The sequence below is a fragment of the Colobus angolensis genome, unplaced genomic scaffold (assembly GCF_000951035.1).
Source record: "Colobus angolensis palliatus isolate OR3802 unplaced genomic scaffold, Cang.pa_1.0 Scaffold134, whole genome shotgun sequence".
Taxonomy (NCBI): domain Eukaryota; kingdom Metazoa; phylum Chordata; class Mammalia; order Primates; family Cercopithecidae; genus Colobus; species Colobus angolensis.
In genome coordinates this window covers 2,721,281-2,729,201 of record NW_012114422.1, presented here as the reverse complement: position 1 = coordinate 2,729,201, position 7,921 = coordinate 2,721,281, and the positions used below count along the sequence as shown (strand labels likewise).

General features: G+C 40.5%; 1 protein-coding gene across 1 annotated transcript in view; it reads right to left on the bottom strand.

Annotated features, from left to right (window-relative positions):
* The window catches only part of ZFYVE16 (zinc finger, FYVE domain containing 16), a 64,823-nt gene extending 56,944 nt beyond the window's left edge, over positions 1-7,879 (bottom strand). The window contains exon 1 of the mRNA XM_011934333.1: positions 7,741-7,879. The gene's annotated coding sequence lies outside the window, so the exon portion shown is untranslated. The remainder of the gene's footprint in view (positions 1-7,740) is intronic.
* Positions 7,880-7,921: the final 42 nt, after the last annotated feature.

Genomic DNA, 7,921 nt, shown 5'->3' with positions numbered 1-7,921 from the left:
AAAAAAAAAAAAAAAATTAAAAAAAAATAATGAGAGAAACATGAGACAAATTCCAACTGACATTCTACAAAACATCTGACCAGTAATCCTCAAAACTTTCAAGAGCATCAAAAACAAGGAATGTCTGAGAACTATCACAATCAAGAGGTGCCTAAGGAGACAGGACTACTCAATGTAATGTGGTATCCTGGATGGGATCCTGGAACAGAAAAAGTGTATTAGGGGAAAAATGAGGAAATGTGAATAAAGTATAGCCTTTAGTTAATAATGTATCAATACTGGTTCACTAATTATAACAAATGTACCATATTAATCTAAGATGTTAATAATAAACTGGGTATGGAGTATATAGGAACTCTATACGGTCTGCAGTGATTCTGTAAATCTAAAACTGTTCCAAAGTAAAATGTTTATTTTTAAAAATGCAATCAAGGTGTTAGAAAATAAAGTTGAGAAACTATCCTAGAAATCAGAACAAAAAGAATGGGATGGAAAACAGGAGAGAAAATATTAGAAATCAGAGAATCAATCTAATGAGGTTTAATATTCTAATAAAAGAAATCCAGAAAGAAGGAAGGGAGTGAAAGAAGAAATTGTCAAATAAAACACCACAGATATGGTCTCCAAATGGAAAGGGCCCATTTGGGGCCCAACACATGAATGAAAAACTCTTACCAACCAACATCATTGTGAAATTTCAGAATACCTGAATGGTTGAAGAGAAGATCACCCCATTTAATACTGAAGTCTGCATCCCCTACCTCTCCTTTCCCCAGTATTCCTGAACTTCCCACCCCATCCTGCTCTCCTTTTTTCTCTTTTCTAAAGCAGTTATGTACTTTACAAACTCCCAATGTTTTGTATAATTTATTATATTTGCGGTTGAACAACTCCTTCCTCCCTAACTTTAAGCTCCACAAGGACATGATTCTTGTATTTTTGTTCACCTATATATTCAAAATGTCTTGGCCAGTGCCTAGCTAGCACATAAAATGTGTTTAATACATACTTCTTGAATAAGTGTAAAAGCTTCCATAGAGATATTACAGGTCATAATCAAAGGATTGGTTATAAATGTGAAAGTTAAATAAAAAATGTTTGGACATGCAAGAACCTAAAATATGTGCATCCCATTCAGTCTTTCTCAGGAAGCTACTGAAAGATGTACTCTGCCAATATAAGGGAGACACCAAGAAAAAGGAAAACCTGAAATCCAGTAAAGAGGCTACCCACACAGAAGAGACAAATGCAATTCACAGATGACTGTAAAAGGGCAGTCCAGGAAGACAGTTGTGCAATAGGCCTAGAGAGCAACCCATCAAGATGGAGGCAGGATGACCAGCACATTACAGGAAAGATGTTACAAAACCAACAGATTATCAGATGTGTTTGAATCTACTAAGAGGAGACTGACATATCTGGTTCAAGAGGTTAACAGATCAAATAAAGAATATAAAAGACACATTAAAAAGATATAAACATATATTTATAAAGAAACATAAAAGGTACATGTACAAAAGAATTAAGATGATTATTAACTAGGAAAAACAAAAATTGTACAAGAAAGGAAACAATCTCACACTTACCTGGTTCAGCTACATACAATATTTACATAGTTAAAATGAGGTAAACACCAAATACCTAAAAGTTAACGTATAACTAATCTGGTAATAGAGAAGGGAGAGGAGAAGTGAAATGCAGTGTTTAAAGGTAGGAGTTGGTGCAAAAAACCTAAACTCCCATCTTCTGTAATAGGAAATTAGTAAACGATACCTAAAATTGCATTAGGATGGGAATGGGAAGGGGATGTAGCCATATATCTAAATATGTTATTTTTAAAAACTGGAAGTGATAAGGAATTGAAGTCACTGACTCTGGAGCAGCCTTTCTCAATTAAGGTCCGGTGACAGAATCAATCTTTAATGCCCTAAGGCTTCCATTTTATGTAAAAAACTAACTTCTCTCCTATGCATCTATCATATTAGCTACATACCCTCCTTGAGAGAATTCAGAAAATAGTTGCTCAAATCATTTTTCTTGTTCAGTGATTCACACAGAAAGCACTGATTGAGAAAGACTGCTTCTGGAGAATGGGATTCAGGGGTACTGGGGCAGAAGATTGTTGTTTTCCTCTTTCTTTCTTTTTTTTTTTTTTGACAGAGTTTCGCTCCCATTGCCTAGGCTGGAGTGCAACGGCGTGATCTCAGCTCACTGCAACCTCCGCCTCCCGGCTTCAAGCAATTCTCCTGCCTCAGCCTCCCGAGTAGCTGGGATTACAGACACGCGCCACCAGGCCCGGCTAATTCTGTATTTTTAGTAGAGATGGGGTTTCTCCATGTTGGTCAGGCTGGTCTCGAACTCCCGACCTCAGGTGATCCGCCTGCCTCAGCCTCCCAAAGTGCTGGGATTGCAGGCGTGAGCCACCACGCCTAGCCCTCTTTTCTTTTTTGAGACAGGGTCTCAGTCTGTTGTGCAAGTTGCAGTATATTGGTAGGGTATCAGCTCACTATAGCCTCTGTGGGCTCAAGCAATCCTCCCACCTCAGCCTTCCAAGTAAATGGAACAATAGGTGCGTGCCACCGCCACCCAGTTAATTTTGTTTATTTTTTGTGGACACAGGGTCTCACTATGTTGCCCAGCCTGGTCTCAAACTCCTGGGCTAATGTGATCCTCCTGCCTCAGCCTCCCAAAGTGCTGGGATTACAGGCATGAGCCACTGCACCCAGACAGATTTTCATTATAATCCTTGAAGTATTATTTGACTCTTTATGAACAGGTATCCCTTTGATAAATACAAACATTAAATTTAAAATAAACATAATAGTAAAAAGTAGTAGTAAAGGAACTCTGAATATAGGATGTATTTAATGAATAAAGCATAAAAACTGAAAGGTCTAGAAGTAGTTTCTTTTTAGTAAGAGTCAGAGAATTTTTTAGAAATAAATTATGGAACTCATTAAATAACATCTACTTACAAAACATTCCTATCTATATAGCAATGCTTTACTAAGCATTAAATTATTTGAGGTGCCAAGAAAGATATGAAAAAGATAATATAATTGTAAAAGGTATGACAATGTAAATATGGTATACTGAAATGTTTTAACATGAAACCTCATTAAGCTGTATACATTTCCCATTTAAATCAATCAGGATGTACTTTTTCTGCCAACAAGCTACCATATCCAGTAGAAGACATAAAAGAAATATAAGATATACTTCCTTTTAAAATAGGTTTATTTATGTGTACATATAACTTATTTTAGGTTTTTACTCACTTGGCTATTTATATATTTTTAGATTTAAGAAAACTTCTTCATAATATTTACAATAAAATGGCTTTCAAAAATCTCTTCATGATTACAAAAATTGGCAGTAACATGGAAGATTAACCAGAAAACCAACAAAACCAATATCAAGGGGACACCTAAAATGTTTAAGGTAAGAGATGAAGGCCTGAGCTGAGATAGTGCCATGGAGAAAAAAAGGAAACAGATATAAAGATGGCTAAAATGAGCCAGGCATGGTGATGCCCGCCTGTGATCCCAGCTACTCCAGAGCCTGAGGTGGGAGGATTAGCTTGAGCCCAGGAATTTGAGACCAGCCTGGACAACACAGTGAGATCCTGTCTCAAATAAAAATAATACAATTAAATAAAAGTGGCAAAAGAATGAGAACTTTTGGAGACTGAAAGCAAGGGAGAAAGCTGGATTAGTGCCAGGTTTCCACCATGAGTGGCTGGGGTAGATGGTGGTGCCACTGACCATGACAGGCAATACAGAGAGGAGCAGGATTAAGGGAAAACATGAGTTCATGTTTAGACTGTTTGAAGTACCTTGAGAACATCCTGGGAGAGATATCCAAAAGGCAGTTGAATATAATAATCTGGAATGCAGGAGAGAAGTCTGACATAGATAAAGATTTGGGAATTGGCAACACACAGCTGTTAATGGATGAGATCACCTAGGAAGAGAATACATTTAGAAGAGGACAAGAGTCTGCCATCAGATAACTAAAGATCACAATTCATGTTCCTAAAACCACCCAGGATAAAACTTTGCCCAGTTATATGGACTTCGGTAGAAAAATATCCAACATATAATGTTAAATGAAAGAAAAATCACAAAACTTTATGCATTGTGCAAACCTATTTTTACAAATAAGTTGTAAAAAAATTAATAAAGGCACAGTAAAAAACATATGAAGGAACAAACATTAATGATGTTAGTAATACTATAAATGTAGGAATGGGATTATGTAAACCTTTCAGAGCTACATGATATGTCTTCATACTATTTTACTTTTTTTAAATAAGCATGTACTCAGCCAGTGTACTCAGGTGACTCGCGCCTGTAATCCCAGCACTTTGGGAGGCCGAGGCAGGCAGATAATGAGCTGAAGAGAGATCGAGACCATCTGGCCAACATGGTGAAACCCCATCTCTACTAAAAATAAAACAACAACAAAAAAAATTAGCTGGGCGTGGTGGCGGGCACCTGTAGTCCCAGCTACCTGGGAGGCTAAGGCAGGAGAATGGCTTGAATCCCGGGAGGCAGAGGTTGCAGTGAGCTGAGATTGTGCCACTGCACTCCAGCCTGGCGAGACAGCGTGACTCCATCTCAAAAAAAAAAAAAAAAAAAAAGAAAAAGGCATGTGCTCTTGCAAACAGAGAAAACGTAATTTTGTTCTTTTCCTTAAAAAAACATACAGCACGTTTCCTAAGGCCGGGCGCAGTGACTTATACCTGTAATCCCAGCGCTTTGGGAGGCTGAGGCGGGCGGATCACGAGGTCAGGAGATTGAGACCATCCTGGCCAACACAGGGAAACCCCGTCTCTCCTAAAAATACAAAAATTAGCTGGGCGTGGTGGTGGGTGGCCGTAGTCCCAGCTACTCAGGAGGCTGAGGCAGGAGAATGACCTGAATCCGGGAGGCAGAGGTTGCAGAGAGCCGAGATCGCGCCACTGCACTCCAGCCTGGACAACATAAGGAGACTCCACCTCAAAAAAAAAAAAAAAAAAAAGTACAGCACGTTTCCTTACAAATATTACAATTTGAGAAGATAAAAATGTGTTAGAAAAACACTTGGACACTGGACTATAAATGGACAAATAACATCAAAAGATAACCAGTAAGATTATGAAAAATATTCAGTGTACTAGCAAGGTAATGAGAATTAGAACATATACCATTTATTGTCTGCTAAATTAAAACAATTTTTTAAAATAATAAAAGTACTCAATGTTGGTAAGGGTGTGCATGTGTGTGTGTGTGTGTGTGTGTGTGTGTGTGTGTGTGTGTTTTGTTTTTGTTTATGTTTTTTAAGCATGACAGACATTGCTGACAGGAAATAAACTGGTACTATCTCCCAGGAAAACAATGTGACAATATGTACCAATAGCCTGAAAAAGATTCCTAATATTTGATCTAACAATTATCTTTTTAGAAATTTTAGAAAAGAATCCATGTGTTACAGCTCTTTTAGAATGTATTTAGCAGTTGTCTGGTTTTTACTGGACTTCCTCCAGCTCCCCCAAAAAGAAAATAATTCAAAACTAAAAACATGCAAAGATATTTCACCAAATCATTAGTTGAAACAATCGAATCACCAACATTAGTGCACAACAGAAAATTATACAGGCATCAAAAGTAATGTGTTCAACAAACTTTTTTAAAAAAAAAAAGCAAAACTCTATGACCTAGCAATTCTACTTACAGAAAAACATTAGCACGCATACATCAGAAAACATCACAAAGAACGTTCACTGTTGTAATGGTTGCAATAGTGTACAATTTTAAACAACCTAACAGCCCATCAATCCAAAACCAGTTAAATCAGCTTTCTCAAACTGTGGTCTCAGGACCCCTGTATGTCCCCAGGAGCCTTTCAGCAGGCTTGTAAAATCTTTCCTTTTCCTACTACATATCTGTGCAAGACTGGTGTTTTCTTCATATGCTTCAACCGAAACCAGATAGCACAACAGACGCAAATATGAAAATCCAGCTGTCTTCCATAAATCAGACATTAAAGTGATTTGAAAAATTTAAAACAATGCCACGCTCCTCTAAGTTTTGTTTTAGAAAATAGTTTTTTCACTCAAAAATTATTTAATATGAGTCTGTTATTTTTAAATGAATAAAACATCTTCAGTTTTCTGAGTTTTAATTTCCAAAATGGCAAATATACTGCAGCATTAGGAACCAAAAACTCTATTGGTCCTCAATAATTTTTAAGCGTGATTATCCCCAATCATAATGTTAAATGAACTGTAGCACTATTCTATCATGTAACATTATGATTGGGGATAATTGATGGGAATTTGGCTTTATCTGTAACATAACTTTCAAAAGATACTTTGCTCATGTATAATCAAGAAGTCATTTTAATGAAGCTTTTTAAAAACACGGGGAAATGCTTACAACGTAATTTAAATCAAGGAAAGCAGACAATCCAACGATATAAAATCTCAAGAAAATGCACAGGGAAAAAAAGACTCAAAGGAAAAAAGTCAAAACATTAAACGTGATTGATTACTATAACATGGTGGAATTATGGTTGATCATTTTTGCTTATTCTTTATTCTATTTTTTCAATTTTTGCCACTAAGCATGCAGTTTAATATCCAGGGGAGGAAAAAAAGGAAGAAATTAGGCGGAAAATTATATATAGTTCTACTGGATTAAACCATTAAACTCCTGCCAACTCAAGAGACGACAAGCTCAGGTGAATAAACGGAGGAATCTGACTGAATCAACAAAGTGCCTATTTTTTGAATTGAAAAGATACACTTAATATCAAATGTATGGACTAGCCAAACGAACAAGAAAGAACATTCTTAGTCTGGAACATAACATTTGCAATCACGGTAGTACAAACAAGAGTTAAAAGAAGGTCCTCTTTTGGACTTTCTCAAAATACCAAAGTAAAGGCAGCGGGAAAGACGGCCACTGCACCCTTCTGTTCTCTAACGAAGAGAAAATGCATGGGTGCGGGAATGGGCAGTGCGAGAGCACCGGCAGCGATGAGACTCCTCTGCGGGGACCGAGCCTCTGCCACTCCTGAAGAACCACAGTCCCCTCTGCACTCGTAGCCCCTCCCCAGGCGGGACGGCGGCGCCAGGGCGCTTCTCCCTCCACCCGCTGGGGTCTCTCCCCCAGGCGCGCTGGCCACTCCGGCGGCCCGGGAGGGTGGAACCGGGCAAACAGCCGCCGTGATTGCCCTCCCGGTCCAGTCCGGTCTGGCCCTTCAGGCTTCAGGAGGGGACATCAGATTGGAGCGCCAGGGTTCCCCGGCCAGCTCCGGGGACTCGGAAAAGGAATTGGTCGGGGCCCAGGCTCTGTCCGCAGAGGAAGAGGGCCAGACCCAGCGCCCAGGTCGGCGGGTCCAGCGGTCACCCCGCCCCCTCTGTGGGAACAGCAGGGCTGAGGGGAGGCTGAGACGACCGGTCACGGGGGGCTCTTACCTCCCCTACAGCCCCGGCGGAGCTTTTTGGGAACTCGACACGACGTCACGCTGAGGAGTGAAGAGCGACCCCGGCCGGGAGTCCTGGGAGTGCCAGCCGCCGGCTCAGGGTTTCTTTCCCCGCTCCTCCACCCCGGGCAGCGCAGAGAGCGCAGGCGCAGAGGAGGCTTTCCTCTTCGGCTCACACGCCTCCTCCCTCGGCGTCCCCAGCTGTCTGCAGGCCTGGGGCGCCTGCGCACTACGATGCAGGTTCCGAGCAGGGGGCGCTAGACTTCTTACCGGAAGTGCCTGAGTGGGTTCTCGGGTGACGGGGACGCCTGATGATTGTGCCTTAGATCGGGACTCGGTTTTCCACTCGACTCCGGGATCGGGAGGCCTCTCGCGTCAGTGTCTGACGTCCTTTACCCTTCGCTAACCTAGAGGCAGCTTCTCCAGCCCCAGCCGTAGCCCTCCGCTGAGC